At 38.9% G+C, this 21,671-nt stretch overlaps 2 pseudogenes; one reads left to right on the top strand and one right to left on the bottom strand.

Annotated features, from left to right (window-relative positions):
• Positions 1-10,135: 10,135 nt before the first annotated feature.
• Positions 10,136-11,507, bottom strand: LOC149097572 (uncharacterized; annotated as a pseudogene).
• A 156-nt stretch (positions 11,508-11,663) lies between these two features.
• On the top strand, positions 11,664-12,832 carry LOC149097573 (uncharacterized; annotated as a pseudogene).
• Positions 12,833-21,671: the final 8,839 nt, after the last annotated feature.

Genomic DNA, 21,671 nt, shown 5'->3' on the forward strand with positions numbered 1-21,671 from the left:
CTTAATAGAAGGACGGCGTGAAATCGAGTCATAACGGTAATAAACTTTCAATTGAACAGGTTTTCATGGCCTATTGTATGGGACAACGTTGGCCTTCCTCTTTTGGTGTTCTTTTTTTTTTTAGAAATTTATTGCGCTTGCGCACTAAGCCCACATCGCCACCTATAATTTGATGGATTGGCTTGAAATGAAGGAGAAGATATTGATTTAACAAAACCATTTTGACTCATTCGGCAGTTGGAACCTGACTCACCATATTCCAATTTATAAACGAAAAAATTAAAGATTGGTAACATTTATGATGAAGGTATGCAGGTGGATGAAGGCACACTCATCGGCAAAAATACATTTCAAACCGAAATCGACGGAAATTTAGGGTTACATGTGATGAGAAGAGCGAAAACAGCCAATACATCAACGATTTCCTGTTTCTTTTTGTGTCAGGCTAAACGTTTATTGAACAAAGCTAATTTTTCTCATGAAATGTCCGATATCAGGTTTTGACAGGCATTTTCTCTTGTGATGATGGCTTTATGATAATTAGGATGAAATTTAAGGTGGCTGTTAACAGTTTGAAGCCCTTACTATCAATTATACTTTCACGTTTCAGTATTACCACTCTTTATCAAGAGATGCTGCAATATAGGTATCACGTCATCGACCAATCATTGTTGAACAATATGTGGTAACCTTAATGGCGTAATAGGTTACCATAGCAATAATACGGCCTGTTAAAACACCCTCAATTTTAGCTTTAAGTGCCTATAATTCAAAAACGGCTCTGTGACTGAAAAAGTTTTATAATTAACAAATTTTGCAACGCTGATACTATTGAACTCATCTTTAAACCTGCAATGTACTGCTGTAAGATGACACACGTTCGAAGCGCTGTCTTGACATACTGCGAGATATATTAATTATGTATGCCCTGCTACTCTTTAATAAAAATATATATTTTAATATCATTATATTGATATTATAATTTGCAAAAGGATATGATGAACGATTTCCTGTTCCTTAGATGTGTCGGGCAAAAAAAAGCTCACTTTTCAGATGAAATGTATGACATCTGGTTTAAATAAAGACAGGGAATTAAAAAATCCCCAAATGAATATTTTGTTTCAATTACAACGACCGCTTTATTATAAAAATTTCGACGAACTTTAATGACGCATTAAGTAAACGGCTTTTAAACCTTATCAGTCAATAATTATTCAATAGAGTTATAGTCAAGTCATAGAAGTGTTCGAAAACGTACACGACTTTATTCTAGGCGTGCTTCACATAATCCAAGAGCTCACGAGAAATATCTTTCGGGAAAAGCACAGTAAGGATTCAAAACGTTCAAGGCGATGAAAAACCCATATTTTGAGGAATTAATGGGTTGTTTCTGTAGAGCACAGGATACGTCATCACGCTGGAAATAAATTAATTCTGTCTAATTACATAATTAACACAAATTATTTTTGGAATGTGTAAATTACAAGCGCAGTACACCTCCTACGAAATATATTATAGACATTTTGTCCACAGCCCATGTGTCCCCAGGCCTACACGTCCACAGGTCCACACTTCGTACTACATACAGTACAGACATTCTACTCACAGCCCAAAGGTCCAGACCTCTTACTACACACATGTATAGATTTACATTTTTTTAAATAAACCGTATAAAATTCTTCCTTTCTCTTAAGGGCAAAACTAGCCAAAAAACAACAAAAAACAGCACTAGTAGCCGTATGTTCGATGCCAATAACATTTCTGCAGGAAGTTATGTGTGTGATATTAGGCTTTATTATCAGGCTCCAAAGTTTATACCCACAACTGAAATCCGTATGTCGTTCTTTTATTCCTTTTATTCCGACGATACCTGTTCGTAGGTTATCTAAACAAACAGTTTTCTTATACTCTAATCACCCTGAAACGATTATAAAATATTTTGTAACTAATCTTAATAAACACAAACACAGCATCAGGGGCGGGCATCTCGTTTATTGATGCAGGATACAGCGAGCGTTACATCATCATAAAGAAAATACAGCAGTGAATAAACAGAAAAATTAAAAAGCAAAGTTGAAAGAGATGCCTTCGAGTGGCTCTTGCATAACTTACAAATTCCTACTAGCCCCTTAGGGATTCAGGCCTAAAATACTTCTACAGTTAACACGAACCATACATAGTGAACATACTCCAGTGTAATTAGCGAAACGTTACAAAATATATTTTATGTTTCCATAAATATAAAATACCATCCAATAAGAAGAGCCGCTGTGGACAGAATCTATTTAACTTTGTAGTAAGAAGTGTGGACCTGTGAGCTGTAGATGGATTATATTGTATTTACAAATTTTCAACAAACAAAATTATATTCTTTTCAAAATCTCTGTCTCGTGTTTATTCTTAAAATGTTCTTATAAAACACATTTATATATATATATATATATATATATATATATATATATATATATATATATATATATATATAAAGTTAAGATGCTTCGAGCCAACAGGGATGCCACGCGCCAGAAGGATCCAAAAGGATTCGTAGTCCAAACCTCGAGTAATGAAATTTGTAGGCAATTGTGGAAAACGAGGACGGACAACTTCGAGCGAAAAAAAATATATATACAGTAAAAAATCTAAGAAATCTAAAAAAAGGTTTAAAAATTTAATAAAAATAAACGTTTCGGTCAAAGACCTTCATCAGTTGCAGTGCAAGTGAATAATAAATTACAATAACCTTAAATAAGTTTATAGTATAAAAAATGACATCATATTACAAAGATGATTACATAACAGGGCGTGGTAACACATGAAAACGAAAAAATTAACCAATGATAAACAATCGGTGATTACTAAGCGAGATACTATGACAATGCGGTACAAAACTCAAAAGACACAAACCAAATAAGAATAAATAATCGAATATAATACAAATAAGATTAATATCAAAAAAGTAACGCGATTCGTCGAGTCAGCCGAAAGTGTGAAGGGACCCGCGTGTAAAATATTCAATGTTCAAAAAAGGCGGTCCCAAAATCCCCAAACAAAGCCCTTGAAACTATGCCGCGGCAAGGCACAACAGGCGCCCTAAACAGGGCCCTTAAACAACAATAATGTAATAAATTCCCCGATGGGGGCCCCTGAGAAAACCTAGCGCTAACAAAGCTAACAAGATCCAAGGTCAGGGCCTTTGAACACCTGAACTAAGATAACCGCCAAATTTGCAAGTTATTTTTGCGCTAATTGTAGTTTATTCTTTTTTTCGAGTGGAATTCCTGACGTTTGTTCAAGCCAAAAGGTGCCAGAGAGAACAACTGTGCACTCCAATATGCCTCTTTAGTGATTAAAAGCTTTTCGATGTTACTTGTATTGTTTGCATTTATCTGCACTTGATCAATACACTGGAAAGAAAAGTCGTTTAAGTCGTGCGGTGTTCTGTTGAAATGCACCGCTACCTCACAAGTCTTTTTCTTGGTCAGCATAGCAGACTTGTGGTTGCGAAATCTAACTCTAAAATCTGTTGTTGTAGAGCCAATGTATTGTAAGTTACATTTCTTACACGAAGCCAAATAAATGATATTTTTTGAATCACAGGAAAGTTTCAATCGTATCTTATAGCTCTTGCCTGTTTGAAAACTTTGGAAAGAATTTGATTCAACAAAGTAGTTGCGACAGAGATCACATCTTGTTCTTTTGCATTTAAAGCAACCCTTAACCTCAACAACCTCTTCAATCTTAGTGTTAGAGCCATAACGAGATGGCGCTAACAACTCCTTAAGGTTTTTAGATCTTCGAAAAGAGGCTATGATGGAATTTGGCGGAAAAAATTCTTTTAATTTGGGGTTGGATTCCAAAGTACCTAGGTGTTTTCTGATGATGCAACCAACATCAGGTAAATTTGGATTAAATGTTGTTACAAATGAAAACAATTTCTTCTCAGCTTTGGCACGAGTTCTAAGTAAGTCAGTTCTAGATGTAGTTAAGGCTTTAGAAAATTGATCTTCCACTAGTTTTGTGGGATAACCCTGATTGACTAGATAACCCTTGTATTCAGTTGTTCTCTCGGCAAGAAATACTTGTTCAGAGCAGTTTCTCTGTAACCTAGTTGCTATGCCATAAGGGATAGCCTTAAAAACGTGTTTGGGGTGAGCACTTGATGGTGGAAGATACAAGTGGCTATCAGTTGGCTTTGAATAAACGTCTGTCTGGATGAAACCCCCGATGAGATGTAAAGTTAAATCTAGCACGTGAAGCTCGCGTTCAGAAAAAACTAATTCAAATTTAATGGTAGGATATAGGGAATTTATAAAGTCAGTAAACTCATGCAGTGCAGGAAGGCCTTGTTGCCAGAGATCAAAAACATCGTCACGGTATCGCCACCATAAAGTCGGCTTTATGGGGCCAGAAAATTTAGCTTGATAATCATAACCAGCTTCATAACCAGCTCCATTATAAATCCTTACAGGAAGATCCTACATATAGGCATTTGGCTGTAGTTGAAAGTTGGTGCAACAAATGGGTCAGAAAAGGAAGAGCAATCACTCGGTTTTTAAGGAAAACTTTTTCCTACAAATTCATGGCACAGCCATGGGCCCAAAGAACGCCTGTAGTTACGCGGATCTTGCCATGGGGGAAATAGATTATCAAGCTAAATTTTCTGGCCCCATAAAGCCGACTTTATGGTGGCGATACCGTGACGATGTTTTTGATCTCTGGCAACAAGGCCTTCCTGCACTGCATGAGTTTACTGACTTTATAAATTCCCTATATCCTACCATTAAATTTGAATTAGTTTTTTCTGAACGCGAGCTTCACGTGCTAGATTTAACTTTACATCTCATCGGGGGTTTCATCCAGACAGACGTTTATTCAAAGCCAACTGATAGCCACTTGTATCTTCCACCATCAAGTGCTCACCCCAAACACGTTTTTAAGGCTATCCCTTATGGCATAGCAACTAGGTTACAGAGAAACTGCTCTGAACAAGTATTTCTTGCCGAGAGAACAACTGAATACAAGGGTTATCTAGTCAATCAGGGTTATCCCACAAAACTAGTGGAAGATCAATTTTCTAAAGCCTTAACTACATCTAGAACTGACTTACTTAGAACTCGTGCCAAAGCTGAGAAGAAATTGTTTTCATTTGTAACAACATTTAATCCAAATTTACCTGATGTTGGTCGCATCATCAGAAAACACCTAGGTACTTTGGAATCCAACCCCAAATTAAAAGAATTTTTTCCGCCAAATTCCATCATAGCCTCTTTTCGAAGATCTAAAAACCTTAAGGAGTTGTTAGCGCCATCTCGTTATGGCTCTAACACTAAGATTGAAGAGGTTGTTGAGGTTAAGGGTTGCTTTAAATGCAAAAGAACAAGATGTGATCTCTGTCGCAACTACTTTATTGAATCAAATTCTTTCCAAAGTTTTCAAACAGGCAAGAGCTATAAGATACGATTGAAACTTTCCTGTGATTCAAAAAATATCATTTATTTGGCTTCGTGTAAGAAATGTAACTTACAATACATTGGCTCTACAACAACAGATTTTAGAGTTAGATTTCGCAACCACAAGTCTGCTATGCTGACCAAGAAAAAGACTTGTGAGGTAGCGGTGCATTTCAACAGAACACCGCACGACTTAAACGACTTTTCTTTCCAGTGTATTGATCAAGTGCAGATAAATGCAAACAATACAAGTAACATCGAAAAGCTTTTAATCACTAAAGAGGCATATTGGAGTGCACAGTTGTTCTCTCTGGCACCTTTTGGCTTGAACAAACGTCAGGAATTCCACTCGAAAAAAAGAATAAACTACAATTAGCGCAAAAATAACTTGCAAATTTGGCGGTTATCTTAGTTCAGGTGTTCAAAGGCCCTGACCTTGGATCTTGTTAGCTTTGTTAGCGCTAGGTTTTCTCAGGGGCCCCCATCGGGGAATTTATTACATTATTGTTGTTTAAGGGCCCTGTTTAGGGCGCCTGTTGTGCCTTGCCGCGGCATAGTTTCAAGGGCTTTGTTTGGGGATTTTGGGACCGCCTTTTTTGAACATTGAATATTTTACACGCGGGTCCCTTCACACTTTCGGCTGACTCGACGAATCGCGTTACTTTTTTGATATTAATCTTATTTGTATTATATTCGATTATTTATTCTTATTTGGTTTGTGTCTTTTGAGTTTTGTACCGCATTGTCATAGTATCTCGCTTAGTAATCACCGATTGTTTATCATTGGTTAATTTTTTCGTTTTCATGTGTTACCACGCCCTGTTATGTAATCATCTTTGTAATATGATGTCATTTTTTATACTATAAACTTATTTAAGGTTATTGTAATTTATTATTCACTTGCACTGCAACTGATGAAGGTCTTTGACCGAAACGTTTATTTTTATTAAATTTTTAAACCTTTTTTTAGATTTCTTAGATTTTTTACTGTATATATATTTTTTTTCGCTCGAAGTTGTCCGTCCTCGTTTTCCACAATTGCCTATATATATATATATATATATATATATATATATATATATCTACCTGCAGTTTTGAAAAAGGGGTCTGTTAATTGTGCTGTGAAGTTATTTTTGTTGGTAAACTTTTCAAACTAGTTTGACTTGATTAATAGTCTTGAATTTTCTTGTTTTCATTTTCAATTTGAGTTTGGTTTTTCTAGATGAAGGTAGGGGCTGTAGATCATAAACATGCCACACTGTCAAAATCAAACTGGTTTGTTATAAAGTTGAAGCCAAAGGTAAATTTTGTAAGCACAACGGGGTTGCTATAATGTACTGATCTTACCTCTCCAAGCCCACGGGCGGGTCAACCCTACATGGGCTTAGACAGTGACTTAATCTGAGTGCAAAAGGACATGTTGTTTTACAGAAAATGCATGACCTGGAAACATAGAGCCATTAAAATTGCACTTTTCCTTGAAGTTTTGAAAAACGCATACCTAATTTTACTCCGCGAGCGTACTACTTAGCGTAACACATTATTTTCCAGGGGAGGCTCCGTTACCGGAAAGTCTGGAGACATCTACAGGAGTGTCGCTAATTGTGGATACCTCTTTGGGGTCCCTGGCCCTTAATCCAGGGGGGTGGGGTCGGTTTGAACTTGTGTCCATAGTCTCAAGTCAGTCTGACGGCTGGGTATGTACTTAGCTGTCCGACGTGACACAATCCTTAAAGTGCACGGAATTTCCCAAAGCTGAGTGGGTTTATTGCCTTGGCGGAAGGTCCCATTATTGTCGTGAGGGGGAGGGACTGATATGTGCGGAGAGGTACCTGACCCCCGGGGGGAGGGGGAGATTTCAAGGCACTTTAGTTTGCTGTCATTAAGTTATGCTTGCAAAGAGCTTTTATCTGATATGATGACAGTTAAGCCTGAATTCATCCACAGGTGGCCCAGAGATTCTAGTGTCATTTCCTTTTTGCACTAGATGAAGTGTGGAGTGCGGAACTTGGTAAGCACTGCTTACATGACTCTATTAGGCACCAGCTGTTATTGGGCTGTTCGGACCTGGTTTTCAAAACATCAGGTATATATCGTCTATGTATCAGTGGCTAGAGCAGAAATTGCTTGTAATAAGCTCTTGATCGATTACCGAGAGGCTGTTTCGCATGCTAAAATATGACCTTTTAATGAAAAAAGAGGAAAAACCAGACTGATGATAGGTTGCAGAGGCATGACTTTTGCACTGAAAAGAATCGGTGAATTTTGACAAGATAGAGCAGAAACAGCTGGTAATAAGCTCTCGATCGATTACCGAGATGCTGTTTTGCAGGGCAAAATATGACCTTTTAGTGAAGAAAGAGGCAAACCCAGAATGATGATAGGTTGCAGAGGCATGACTTTCACACTGAAAAGAGTTGGTGAATTTTCGCAAGAGATAATTATCGTCAATGTATCAGTGGCTAGAGCAGAAATTGCTTGTAATAAGCTCTTGATCGATTACCGAGAGGCTGTTTCGCATGGTAAAATATGACCTTTCACTAAAAAAGAGGAATATTTAAGATAATGGCAAGACTTGGCTAAGTGTAGATTAATAGTAGTGTTTATGAGAAGTATTGGAGTATTTTTGGCCTTTTCGTTGTGCTAGCTAGTGCTATAAGCCATTTATTAGTCGTTATTATTGACATTGCTTCTATTCTTTTCCTTATTGTAGACATGGATGTGTTTGCAGAGTTTTTTTGGATAATAATACCATACTTTGTTTGCTTTGGAATGTTTTTGGTATAAAAATTAATTTTTGTTTTCTGTACATTGTGGTATTTCTTTTTTGTTGCTTTTGCTGCCGTGTCACTGAAAACATTATTTTTCTGCTGTACTGGTATTTTTAATATTCTTATAACGATAAGCCATGTATATATATAGAACGGAAGAACAGCTACTCCTTAAATCGGGAATATTGATATTAGGACCACAGAAATGACTAACCTCTTGGGGGTTGTACTTGACAGTAAGCTAAAATCTGACGATCTTGTATCGAGTATTTGCCTTACTTAAGTGAGTGCTCAAATAAACGCCCTTAATAGACTGAAAAACATTTTACCACTTAAAACCAAGGAATCGTTATATCGTTCGTTCATACTACCTAATTTTTATTACTGCCACCAAGTTTGGCACCATTGCGGGAAAAGAAACACTACAAAAATCGAAAAAGTCAACGAAAGGGCGTTGAGATATGTCTATAATGATAAACATGCATCCTATCAGCATCTCTTGGACAGGATAAGACTACTCTCCATGGAATCTCGAAGAATTCAAGACATGTTATTGACAATACATAATAGCATATCGAACAAAGCACCACGGGCAATTAGGAACCTTATTAATTTACGCTCATTTAAGTACAATCTCCGGCGCCAAGAATATGTTTTATCTTTACCTAAAGTTAACACTACCATATATGGACTCAAGTCATTGAGATATTTTGGAGCCAAGAAATGGAATGAACTATCAAATGACATTAGAATTAAAGTGGGCACCAATGAAATAGTGAACAGAATTAGATCGCTAAATTTCGGGGATTAGTAAATTTGTGACATTAGTTTTAATAGTATTTTGACTGCGGCAGTAATATTGTAATAATAGTTTTGAATAGTTTTAATCAGTATTTAATTTGTGATTTTCACCTGATGAATTGTGATATTATCGTTGTTTAGTTGTTAGGTTCTCATTAGTTATTAGGTGGAACACCTGAAAACTAGCTCTCAAGCTAAGCGTATATCCACGTTAAATAAAGCATCCATTCATTCATTCCTATCCTACATACCAGGTGTAAACGGGGAGGCAATGAGGGGTATCCTTTCCCACGCAACGCTTATGCAGCGCTTTCTCTATTGTCACTTGTATTTTCTTGGTATGTATGCCAAGTGAATACAAGTGGGATATTCCAATGTATACCAAGAGAAGGCGTTACATAGCTAGTTTATATTTCACCCCCAAGTTAATTTAGAGGGCTAGGAAGTCAAATCAGCCAATCAGATTGCTTCATTGCTGGCACAATATTCTTTAAGTATTGGACCGGGCAGTGTCCGGGATGATCCCGCACGATTACTGTTAAAGATTTTTGTTAGTGTTAATGGCGTTTCTGAAAGAACTTGCTTTGATCACACGAGACACTCCTTTTATTTTGTTTCCAACTCTCTTTCCCTTCTGTTTTGTTTAACATCAGGCGCGAGTATGCGACTAGTCGGCTTCCGGTCAGAATTGCGCGTTTGAAGTTTGCAATGTCTCCCCAGTTTGTGATCGTGGCATTTTTCTGAACATTTTCAGTTGCGTAATAAATCCCCTCTTAACCAAGCTTGCAATTCTTGTTGACTAATTACTTGTAAGTAATTTATGGACGTCCGGCCCATTACCCCTCGGGCATTCTGCATAAAAGTCAAAGTAAATTTATGGCCACACATTGTTTAAAGAGTTGCGGTTTGTTTGACAGTATCACATCTGACAACTTCTTCAGATGTTGAGTCTTGTCAGTGTGCTCGTATACGACATATCCAGTCAAAAAGAGCCCTTACCCATTTTTCACCGAGATCCGATCGGTTTTGTAATAAATTTCAAACATTTTCAGTTTCTGGTTATTTTTGGGAAAAAGCTTAACAATACAACAATCTACATTTTTTTTGTTCCTGTTTATTTTGTGAACTCCGATAAACTCCTCATCCGAGCTATCTCACTACATTCAATACACTTTTTCAGCTAGAACTGTGACATCATATCTCAAGGACGCAAATCTGACCTCGCTTTCTCGAAGGTGTAGGCTCCGACGAGTTATCAGGTCACGAATTTCGTCGTCTTGCTTGTTAGATCGATTGTTCAACGATCGTAGGTTGTCAAGCCTGTTCTTACATTTGTCACACTCTTGACAAGTATCAACCCTAAACTTTCTAAAACTTAGAACGTCTTTCAGTTCCTTGTTAAATATATTTCTAAAAGTTGAAAAACTAATTACAGGTCCACTATTTTTGTTTTTTAGGCTGGTTGTCGTTAAATTAGGGTGTTCACGAATTCAGACCACATTTGGCGCATCAAAATGTTAGAATCAAAATATTTCTTGCCCCCACTTCTTGCTCTCCGATAGTGTGATTCTGTAGCCTCGTAAGATAATATGACGTCCATGACAGCATCTCTCGCTTCGGGTAGAAGTTTCCGAGGAGTCTTCTGTCCCCTTTTGTCTGGTTCTATGAACAACCCGTCTTGGTCGATCTTTTTAAGCAAAACTTCAATTTTGCTCTTAGAAATGCCGTATACTTTCCGGAACGCAGTCTTGCAAACTTTTCCGAGCGATGGTACATGATACGAAATTTTCCGTACGCCACTGAATGTCAGTTTCAATTCCATGAGCTTTGACAAAAGGTAGTTCTGTTCATTATAACATTTCTGGTATAGCAAGTTTCTTTGCTGTCGTGCAATGCTTCTAATATTGTATAAGCCTTTTAAGAGACAACCACTGTCGCAGCATGTGAATTCCAACTGGTACAAGTCTTTAAAAGCTCCATTTTTACGTCTTGTTCACGCTTTTTTCTTTGGCAGGTAGACCCTTTTTAACTTGTTAGAGTTCAATTTTCTTCTCCCTCTTTCCACTGAACTTGCAACGGGATGACCTTCCTTAAAATGTTGCCATGGTTTTGCCGCATCAAATTTGTACACAAGTAGGTGGAAATCAATATCGTCTGTGCCTCTGCGCTCTGCATTTACTTGATGAGTAGGACGCAACATGTTAAAAATCAATCTATAGGCACTCTAAGGTCTGTCTAAACACACAAGTCAGGTATATGATTGAGCTAATCTCTATACCCGACCGAACGGACTTTACCTCGACAAAAGCTACTGAAGTTACGTTTACGCCCGAAGTTATTACGCGCGCACTGTCGCGCGCGCGCTCTTACAGTTATGCGTTTTGTATAGCGTAGCTAGGGCTTTTCACAAGTTGCTCAAGATTTCCCAAAAAGTTTCCCGCAATTTCTATAAATGTTTCTCAAAGTTGCTCCAAAGAAATCAAAAAGAAAATTTTTTTGCTCTCTTCCTTTATTTGGTCTGATGCAAAAGTACATGAAAGTAAGATTTAAAAGCATTTTTCTGCAATTTTGCGGCGTAACCAGCGTTGCTAAATAGCTTTGCTCTTTGTCCTCTAAGCACACAAGTCGGGTATATGGTTGAGCTAATCTCTATATCCGACCGAACGGACTTACCGTCGACAAAAGCCACTAAAGTTTATGCTCGAAGTTATTACGTGCGCAACGTCGCGTGCGGGCTCTTTCAGTTATGCGTTTTGCGTAGCACGCGAATTGTCGTGTGCAAGGCCAACTGAACAAGTCAACAAGATAAATAATAAATCCTACCTGAAATATGTTACCGAGGGTGTTAACTCTCCAAATGGATTACCATAAGTGCTTACGGACACCAAAAGTTTCTTCTCAGGATGGCTTTTACGCGAGGAAGCTACGGACTAACCTTTTCGGGATCTATTGTGCCAACGAGGACATCATTCATTGTTTCTTCTATGATGAATCTATTGGAAGAAGCGGTCCAAACGAGGTAATATCTCTGCTGAACTATCTTCTGAAAAGCCTTCAGGAAAAATACGGTAAATTCCATCACCTTATACTGTGGGCAGATAACTCACCGGCTCAGTTTAAAGAATCCTACTTATTTTTTTTTACCTAGACCATATTGTTAGAAAGGGAGAGTTTCTAAGAGTGGACCTTAAATTCCTACTGGAGGGACACTCATTTTCAATTTGTGACAGGCGGTTTGGCAGTATTCAGCAATTCTTTAACACCAAAGAAAAAATTGAAACTCCACAGGAGTGGGAAACGACACTACGAAACAGCCGCTTAAATAACGTTAAAAGTTACTGGGTGAATTTGGATTGGATTATGAACTATAAAAGCTTTCTAAGAATGAAGTACGTTGCTAGAAGCGAGGACATTGAACGCGAGAAATTCGAAGTAAGGAAGATCGCGTTTATCAATTTTGGTTCTGGAGAAATAACCGATCAGGAGGAGAACTTACAACTAAGCTGGCACCCGGAAACCCCATTTATAAGGTTTACAATGGATACGAAAGAAAAGCCGAGAATTGTCTCGTTTCTGAAGAAAAAGCAAGGAGTGGAATTGAATGCGGCTGAACATTTGGTTCCAGTGAGACTAGAAAAGAAACCCATTCGCGATGATGTTAAGCAAGACTGTATAAAGCTAGCTCAGAAATATTTATCTGAAACTGCAAAACGTTTCTACGCCTCATTACCAGCAAGCTCTGATCAAGACATTGAGGACGATGACGACTTAAACATTTACCCCAGTAGAATGAAGTTAGTGTTAGTATAGGTAATCGTATGAATGCGAGTGCATTCATACGATTTACACTACTCCTTATATTTGAAAATTCTCTCAAAATTGCACAAGCCTTTAGGCGAGTGCGATTTGAAAGAATTTTCCAATATCAGGAGTAGTGTAAGTCCTTAATTGCTCAAGCTCTCATACAATTACTTATTTATTATATGACTGAGAAAATTGCGAACGCCCGCGCGTTGATTTGTACTGCAGTGCAAATTAAGAATTAACGACAAATTAGCCAGCTCTTAGCCAATCACAATGAAGTAATTTTCTTGGTCATATAATGTCCGTAGGGTGCTAACTTAGAAATTCAGATCCAAAGAAAAGTAGTATCATTCCAAATTGTGAGTTTTAAATTCAACTTTTAACACACTACCAGCAAAACCAAACACAATTGGATTGCATATCACAAATGTGAAGTCCTCTGGCTTCAGTTAAAGTGACAAAAGCTTTCACGGTAATGGCGGGTAAAAAATTGCGTTTTTGGTTATTGGTTATTGAAGATGATTTCCAATTGAATTCCATTTTTTTTAGAAGGATTTATTATTTATCTATAATGTTGACACCTTCAGTGCTGTTTCTTCCTTTCGCTGGGTTAAATTTGAGCGGTTTTCGCGATTGCCTACGATTCTGAGTACCCGTTTGCTAATACGGATTGCCATTTGTTGAAATTTTCAAAAATATCTACAATCCCAGACAAAAGACTTGGGACACGAAGCAAGTTCTCCCCTCCCCCCACTTTCAATGTTGATAGTCAGGTGATTTTTCCCTTTTTTGTTGGAGAAAACGCGATATTTTCCAACATTGATTCGGGGGGAAGGGGGATACGTGATACAGCTCAAGTGTCCCAACTACTTTTGGCCGGGATTGTCTGAAAGAGATATCCGAGGAATTTTCCAATAAAGGTAACGCCAGCGATCGTCATGGCGTCACGATATTTTAGAATTTGATTTCGGCTGAATGACGTACACTTTGTTTCTGGAAATTGGACAGAACTTTTTTACGTTAATCTAGATTAAGGTTCGGTGCAGATATTCGTGGAATATAACCCGTAACCGCCTGTAGCAAAACGAAATTTGGGACTTGCTTCAAGCAAAATGGCATTTAAGGGAAGGTTAGAGTTCGTGTCTATTACTTAAGACATTTTCCAGGATTATCAATTCGCAAAGTAGCAGATCTTTGTGTTGTTTAACGGAATAGTGTTAAATAAATTGACTTAAACCCAATGAAATGCTTATCGGTGTAGAGTAATCATATATATCACCATTACACGCGACACGACAGCTTCCGGGTTCCATGTGTTTTATGAACGCGCACGAATAACCACAACGGTTAACCACAACGGTTAACCATTTGAAAGTCAGCGTTTTGCAACCTAACCTTCCCTGTTCTTCCCAATTGGCAGAAGGTTAAAAAATTTCTCACTTCACATTATTTGAAATGCAGGATGGAAGCAATTTGGTGGCAAAATAGTCGAGTTTGACACTTGAAATATGGTTAACCGTTTGCCGCAGATAATAAGTTAACTACGTAACTACCCTTTTTATTTCAATTGAACGGTTAACCATATAAACCTTCTCGGAAAGCTCTCTGTTGCTAGTTCTTGATCCCAGACAATGTTAAATGGTTTTTTGTAATTCCTATAAAGCGGAAAAAGGTATGATTCGAATGACACGTAGCAGTTTGGAACCAAAAAGTGTTACCAGAATGGTTAACCGTAAGGGTTAATCGCGGCGGTTAACCCGGTGGCACTTCTGAAGCCGAAAACACACCTCGCTTTATACGCGTTCCGGTATTAGAGGGGAAAACGAAGAAAGACATGCATAATTTAACCGCGTTTAGGTAGCAGCAACGCTTTATTGCTGTCCACAGATTAACTCCGCGAAACGGCGAGAACAAGGCGAAAATACCCACTTGCCCGGCAGCTACTGTTTCAACCGAATTTGCATCATTTCTGTTTCGCGCCAATCAACCACCTCTCTAAAGACGTAGACAAGGTCGTATTTTTCAGTGCAGGAAATAGAAACATCCTTTTTAAACACAACATCTTGTGCAAAGTTGCATTTTACGGGCAAGCAAGTGGGCCGTTTGCCCCTCAAGAGGCAACAGAAGGTCATGCCACGGACTTACCAATCGCCTACCGTAGAAGGTCATTTAGAAAGATGACTTTACGTTTCTTAGTGCCCGACCAGGTAAAACTTGTCATTGTATGTTGTTTCTTTTTAGTAGCGCTCGTTAGCTGTACCCGCGAGACGTTACAACTCCCCTCTTCTCCAAGCTTTGTTAGAGCGAGTGGTGTGACATTCTTTAAATTCTTCTTTCAGACAATCCCAGACAAAAGACTTGGGACACGAAGCAAGTTCTCCCCTCCCCCCACTTTCAATGTTGATAGTCAGGTGATTTTTCCCTTTTTTGTTGGAGAAAACGCGATATTTTCCAACATTGATTCGGGGGGAAGGGGGATACGTGATACAGCTCAAGTGTCCCAACTACTTTTGGCCGGGATTGTCTGAAAGAGATATCCGAGGAATTTTCCAATAAAGGTAACGCCAGCGATCGTCATGGCGTCACGATATTTTAGAATTTGATTTCGGCTGAATGACGTACACTTTGTTTCTGGAAATTGGACAGAACTTTTTTACGTTAATCTAGATTAAGGTTCGGTGCAGATATTCGTGGAATATAACCCGTAACCGCCTGTAGCAAAACGAATTTTGGGACTTGCTTCAAGCAAAATGGCATTTAAGGGAAGGTTAGAGTTCGTGTCTATTACTTAAGACATTTTCCAGGATTATCAATTCGCAAAGTAGCAGATCTTTGTGTTGTTTAACGGAATAGTGTTAAATAAATTGACTTAAACCCAATGAAATGCTTATCGGTGTAGAGTAATCATATATATCACCATTACACGCGACACGACAGCTTCCGGGTTCCATGTGTTTTATGAACGCGCACGAATAACCACAACGGTTAACCACAACGGTTAACCATTTGAAAGTCAGCGTTTTGCAACCTAACCTTCCCTGTTCTTCCCAATTGGCAGAAGGTTAAAAAATTTCTCACTTCACATTATTTGAAATGCAGGATGGAAGCAATTTGGTGGCAAAATAGTCGAGTTTGACACTTGAAATATGGTTAACCGTTTGCCGCAGATAATAAGTTAACTACGTAACTACCCTTTTTATTTCAATTGAACGGTTAACCATATAAACCTTCTCGGAAAGCTCTCTGTTGCTAGTTCTTGATCCCAGACAATGTTAAATGGTTTTTTGTAATTCCTATAAAGCGGAAAAAGGTATGATTCGAATGACACGTAGCAGTTTGGAACCAAAAAGTGTTACCAGAATGGTTAACCGTAAGGGTTAATCGCGGCGGTTAACCCGGTGGCACTTCTGAAGCCGAAAACACACCTCGCTTTATACGCGTTCCGGTATTAGAGGGGAAAACGAAGAAAGACATGCATAATTTAACCGCGTTTAGGTAGCAGCAACGCTTTATTGCTGTCCACAGATTAACTCCGCGAAACGGCGAGAACAAGGCGAAAATACCCACTTGCCCGGCAGCTACTGTTTCAACCGAATTTGCATCATTTCTGTTTCGCGCCAATCAACCACCTCTCTAAAGACGTAGACAAGGTCGTATTTTTCAGTGCAGGAAATAGAAACATCCTTTTTAAACACAACATCTTGTGCAAAGTTGCATTTTACGGGCAAGCAAGTGGGCCGTTTGCCCCTCAAGAGGCAACAGAAGGTCATGCCACGGACTTACCAATCGCCTACCGTAGAAGGTCATTTAGAAAGATGACTTTACGTTTCTTAGTGCCCGACCAGGTAAAACTTGTCATTGTATGTTGTTTCTTTTTAGTAGCGCTCGTTAGCTGTACCCGCGAGACGTTACAACTCCCCTCTTCTCCAAGCTTTGTTAGAGCGAGTGGTGTGACATTCTTTAAATTCTTCTTTCAGACAATCCCAGACAAAAGACTTGGGACACGAAGCAAGTTCTCCCCTCCCCCCACTTTCAATGTTGATAGTCAGGTGATTTTTCCCTTTTTTGTTGGAGAAAACGCGATATTTTCCAACATTGATTCGGGGGGAAGGGGGATACGTGATACAGCTCAAGTGTCCCAACTACTTTTGGCCGGGATTGTCTGAAAGAGATATCCGAGGAATTTTCCAATAAAGGTAACGCCAGCGATCGTCATGGCGTCACGATATTTTAGAATTTGATTTCGGCTGAATGACGTACACTTTGTTTCTGGAAATTGGACAGAACTTTTTTACGTTAATCTAGATTAAGGTTCGGTGCAGATATTCGTGGAATATAACCCGTAACCGCCTGTAGCAAAACGAAATTTGGGACTTGCTTCAAGCAAAATGGCATTTAAGGGAAGGTTAGAGTTCGTGTCTATTACTTAAGACATTTTCCAGGATTATCAATTCGCAAAGTAGCAGATCTTTGTGTTGTTTAACGGAATAGTGTTAAATAAATTGACTTAAACCCAATGAAATGCTTATCGGTGTAGAGTAATCATATATATCACCATTACACGCGACACGACAGCTTCCGGGTTCCATGTGTTTTATGAACGCGCACGAATAACCACAACGGTTAACCACAACGGTTAACCATTTGAAAGTCAGCGTTTTGCAACCTAACCTTCCCTGTTCTTCCCAATTGGCAGAAGGTTAAAAAATTTCTCACTTCACATTATTTGAAATGCAGGATGGAAGCAATTTGGTGGCAAAATAGTCGAGTTTGACACTTGAAATATGGTTAACCGTTTGCCGCAGATAATAAGTTAACTACGTAACTACCCTTTTTATTTCAATTGAACGGTTAACCATATAAACCTTCTCGGAAAGCTCTCTGTTGCTAGTTCTTGATCCCAGACAATGTTAAATGGTTTTTTGTAATTCCTATAAAGCGGAAAAAGGTATGATTCGAATGACACGTAGCAGTTTGGAACCAAAAAGTGTTACCAGAATGGTTAACCGTAAGGGTTAATCGCGGCGGTTAACCCGGTGGCACTTCTGAAGCCGAAAACACACCTCGCTTTATACGCGTTCCGGTATTAGAGGGGAAAACGAAGAAAGACATGCATAATTTAACCGCGTTTAGGTAGCAGCAACGCTTTATTGCTGTCCACAGATTAACTCCGCGAAACGGCGAGAACAAGGCGAAAATATCCACTTGCCCGGCAGCTACTGTTTCAACCGAATTTGCATCATTTCTGTTTCGCGCCAATCAACCACCTCTCTAAAGACGTAGACAAGGTCGTATTTTTCAGTGCAGGAAATAGAAACATCCTTTTTAAACACAACATCTTGTGCAAAGTTGCATTTTACGGGCAAGCAAGTGGGCCGTTTGCCCCTCAAGAGGCAACAGAAGGTCATGCCACGGACTTACCAATCGCCTACCGTAGAAGGTCATTTAGAAAGATGACTTTACGTTTCTTAGTGCCCGACCAGGTAAAACTTGTCATTGTATGTTGTTTCTTTTTAGTAGCGCTCGTTAGCTGTACCCGCGAGACGTTACAACTCCCCTCTTCTCCAAGCTTTGTTAGAGCGAGTGGTGTGACATTCTTTAAATTCTTCTTTCAGACAATCCCAGACAAAAGACTTGGGACACGAAGCAAGTTCTCCCCTCCCCCCACTTTCAATGTTGATAGTCAGGTGATTTTTCCCTTTTTCGTTGGAGAAAACGCGATATTTTCCAACATTGATTCGGGGGGAAGGGGGATACGTGATACAGCTCAAGTGTCCCAACTACTTTTGGCCGGGATTGTAGTTAGCTATTAACACTGACGACTTTTTTTTATAACAAATGGATAATTTTTCAGACTCGCGAAATTCACCTACTCGATTCCACTTTCGAGTAAATAGGACCTGGCGAAATAAGTAACAATGATAGGTATTTAGCCTCTGTGTCAATTTCGTTCCCAGAGTCTTGGTCATCCCCTTGACCAGCGATCGGAAAATGAGAGCTCTGGGAGCAACCATTTCAGGCCTGCGCCATAGATGCAGACTGCGCAGTAAAAAAGGATGGGCAGAATTCGGTTATTTCAAAATGGTTGCTTCCAGAGCTCTCGTTTTCCGACCGCTGGTCGAGGGGAACGAAGACTTTGGGAACGAGATTGCCTCTGTGTCAAAAGTTTTGAGACAAGAGAAACATAACTCTTGCTCACGAATAACTCATGTTGGGTTAGTGGTTTTAGCTGGCCCACTGCAGGCCATGATCAGTCAGAAAAAAATCAGTCAAGCCAAATGCAAGGTTTATTATCACGTGTATTCTAATAAAAAAAAAAAATCTACTAATTAGTTTAACTCTTTTCCTGACAACGCTCTGTTCACCATTATGTATATGAAACAGTATATATAACAGTATACAACTATATGACAGTAACTTCGTTTTTGCTATTAGTAGGTGGCTAAGTATTTAAATAATTCGTAAGAAATTGAAAGGGATGCAGTTCAGGATCAGAGGCATTACATCAGAATCCGGAAAATGCGTTTGTACACTTGCTAATTAGTGAGATGCAATGAAACGTTTCCATATAAACGTGTATAACGTTACACTTTGTTTGAAGGGGGTGGGGACAATTTTTACTCACGAAAATTAAGGCATGAACCAGGCCTATAAATTACGGTCTAGAGAAGGGTCACAAATTAGTCCAATACTCTGGTTCAAGTCATACCCTAAGATTCTTTAGTAGAATTCTACTACTATACTAATGAAAATGCTGTAATCTGATTGGCTGAGCCACTACACACTATCATGCATTAGTGTGCAGTAGCTTGGTGTCGTCGACAACATTGCAACGTTTCCTCGATTCTACGAAGTTTTCAAAGAGCATTCAGAAACAAATGGATAAACAAAATTCCTGAGAAGACTAAAAGGAGGGCATTTACGTGCGGTTTCTTGAATTAAAAAAGGTCGAAATGTTTGAAAGAAACTGATAAGCGCGCGTACTCAACTGCAAATGTCAAACTGACAATTAATTCAGTCCGCACGAATTCCCTAAAGCGTGAAGTTTAACACTAAGACCAGAAATAATTAGAACCGTTACTTGAAAGAAATTTCAGTTAGAAATCTACTAAAATAATTAGATTACTCGCCCTCGATTTCTATTTAACAATTAGATTACGAGCTCGAGATTTCAAAAAATCTCTTATCGAAATCCTCCTCGCAGACACTTCGAAAGAAGTGGCCGTCAATTTGTTAACAAGAGCACACTACTACGCCACTCATTATCTATCGATCACAACGTAGCTAGTGAGAAGCGTAGCCAATCAGAGAACGGCATTCGTGATAGAACGCTAGTAGATTTGACTAAGAGGCGATATTTGATTCGGCCTACGGCCTCATCAACTATCAACTCGTAGAAATCTCGAGCTCATAATGTAATTGTTAATTAGAGTTCAAGCACATTAAGGTCTGGATCATAGCAAATAGTTGATTCATGAAAATGTCAGTGGAACAAAATTTAGCAGTTCTGCCTACTTAGCGTCGTCAACATTTTCAAGTGTACCCAACATTTGAGGATTTGGTGGTGGTTGACAAAGAAGCAGGTCAACCATTTCGGTCCTGTAACGTTTGGAATAAGCGTATCCCTCGTTTTGAGATGATCGAAGGTCACTAATTTCCCCCAAAAACCTACACCACTCCTTAATACGAAATCAAGTACACTCCATTCTAAACGTAGCAAAGGTAGATAATTAAAAAAAAAACGTGCGTTATTGACCAACAAGAGTGGAAGTCTATGCCAATTCGATTTCACCGACATGTAAGAAAGGACTGCAATTTAGTTTTTAGCAGAAGAAAATATACATGTCAGCTTAGTAAAACAATTCAGGATAACCATAACCCGCGTGACTACTCAGGTTCTGCTGTTTCCCGTTAAATTCTTGATCCAGGCCTTAAAGGGCTTGAGATTGAGAAGGAATAGTTTGACTGTCTGCATGACATTCCCAGTCCGTATCGTTGTAGTTCCATAGGAACTCTACGGTTTCGGAAATATCATGCAAGGCAACCAAAAATACTCTCGGTCTTCCTGAATTTTTTAACGCTACGAAGGGTCTCAAATTTGCGTGGTTTCGAGAGTGGTTGATCAGTGCCCCCCAAGTCGGCTCAGTTTCTTCGTTGCCTTGGTAGGGATCGATCCTAAAAACAAAATATAAAACAAATAATGCGCATTATTAAATCTTGTATACTTGTATTTCAGCCGCGGCTATAGGTTTAATTAGTCTTGACTCATATAGACAAATTGATCAAACTCGTTTCATTTTTCAAGTTACCATTAATTATACTAAGGGTCGCGATGGTTGTTGAGATAGCTCTGTTAATGAAACGCCTTTTGAAGATCTTACGTCAAACAAGGTTCTTACGCAATTTGGCGGCCTCCACTTTCAATGGCCATCAGGATGCAAATTTTGCCCTCCCTGGCGTATTTCTCCTCGCGCGTGGCCGCTTCTACCAAGGAAACATGCTCCCCTTGATATTCTACTACTATTTCACCCCTCTCGATGTCGCGGTTTGCAAACACACAGCGACCTGCCCCTCTGGGGCCACTGGGAACATCATGGATCTGTAAAATGAAAGAATGGATAAATATTCAGGAAGATGACAAAACATGTTAGTAAAAACGTTAAAAAAACCTTGTTTGACTCGGGAAACTTCGTATACAGCCTTAGCTTCGTTTAGAAATCTTCGGAATAGCTTTTATGACTTTCGATATTCTTTGGATGTTTCCCGGTAACCTTGGGAAATATTCTAAATTTTCGGTTGAGTTCAGGCAAACTTGGCCAATCTTTGTTGAAAAAAAATCGGATGG

This window comes from Orbicella faveolata, unplaced genomic scaffold (assembly GCF_042242905.1).
Source record: "Orbicella faveolata isolate gen_17 unplaced genomic scaffold, um_ofav_v1 contig_47, whole genome shotgun sequence".
NCBI lineage: Eukaryota > Metazoa > Cnidaria > Anthozoa > Scleractinia > Merulinidae > Orbicella > Orbicella faveolata.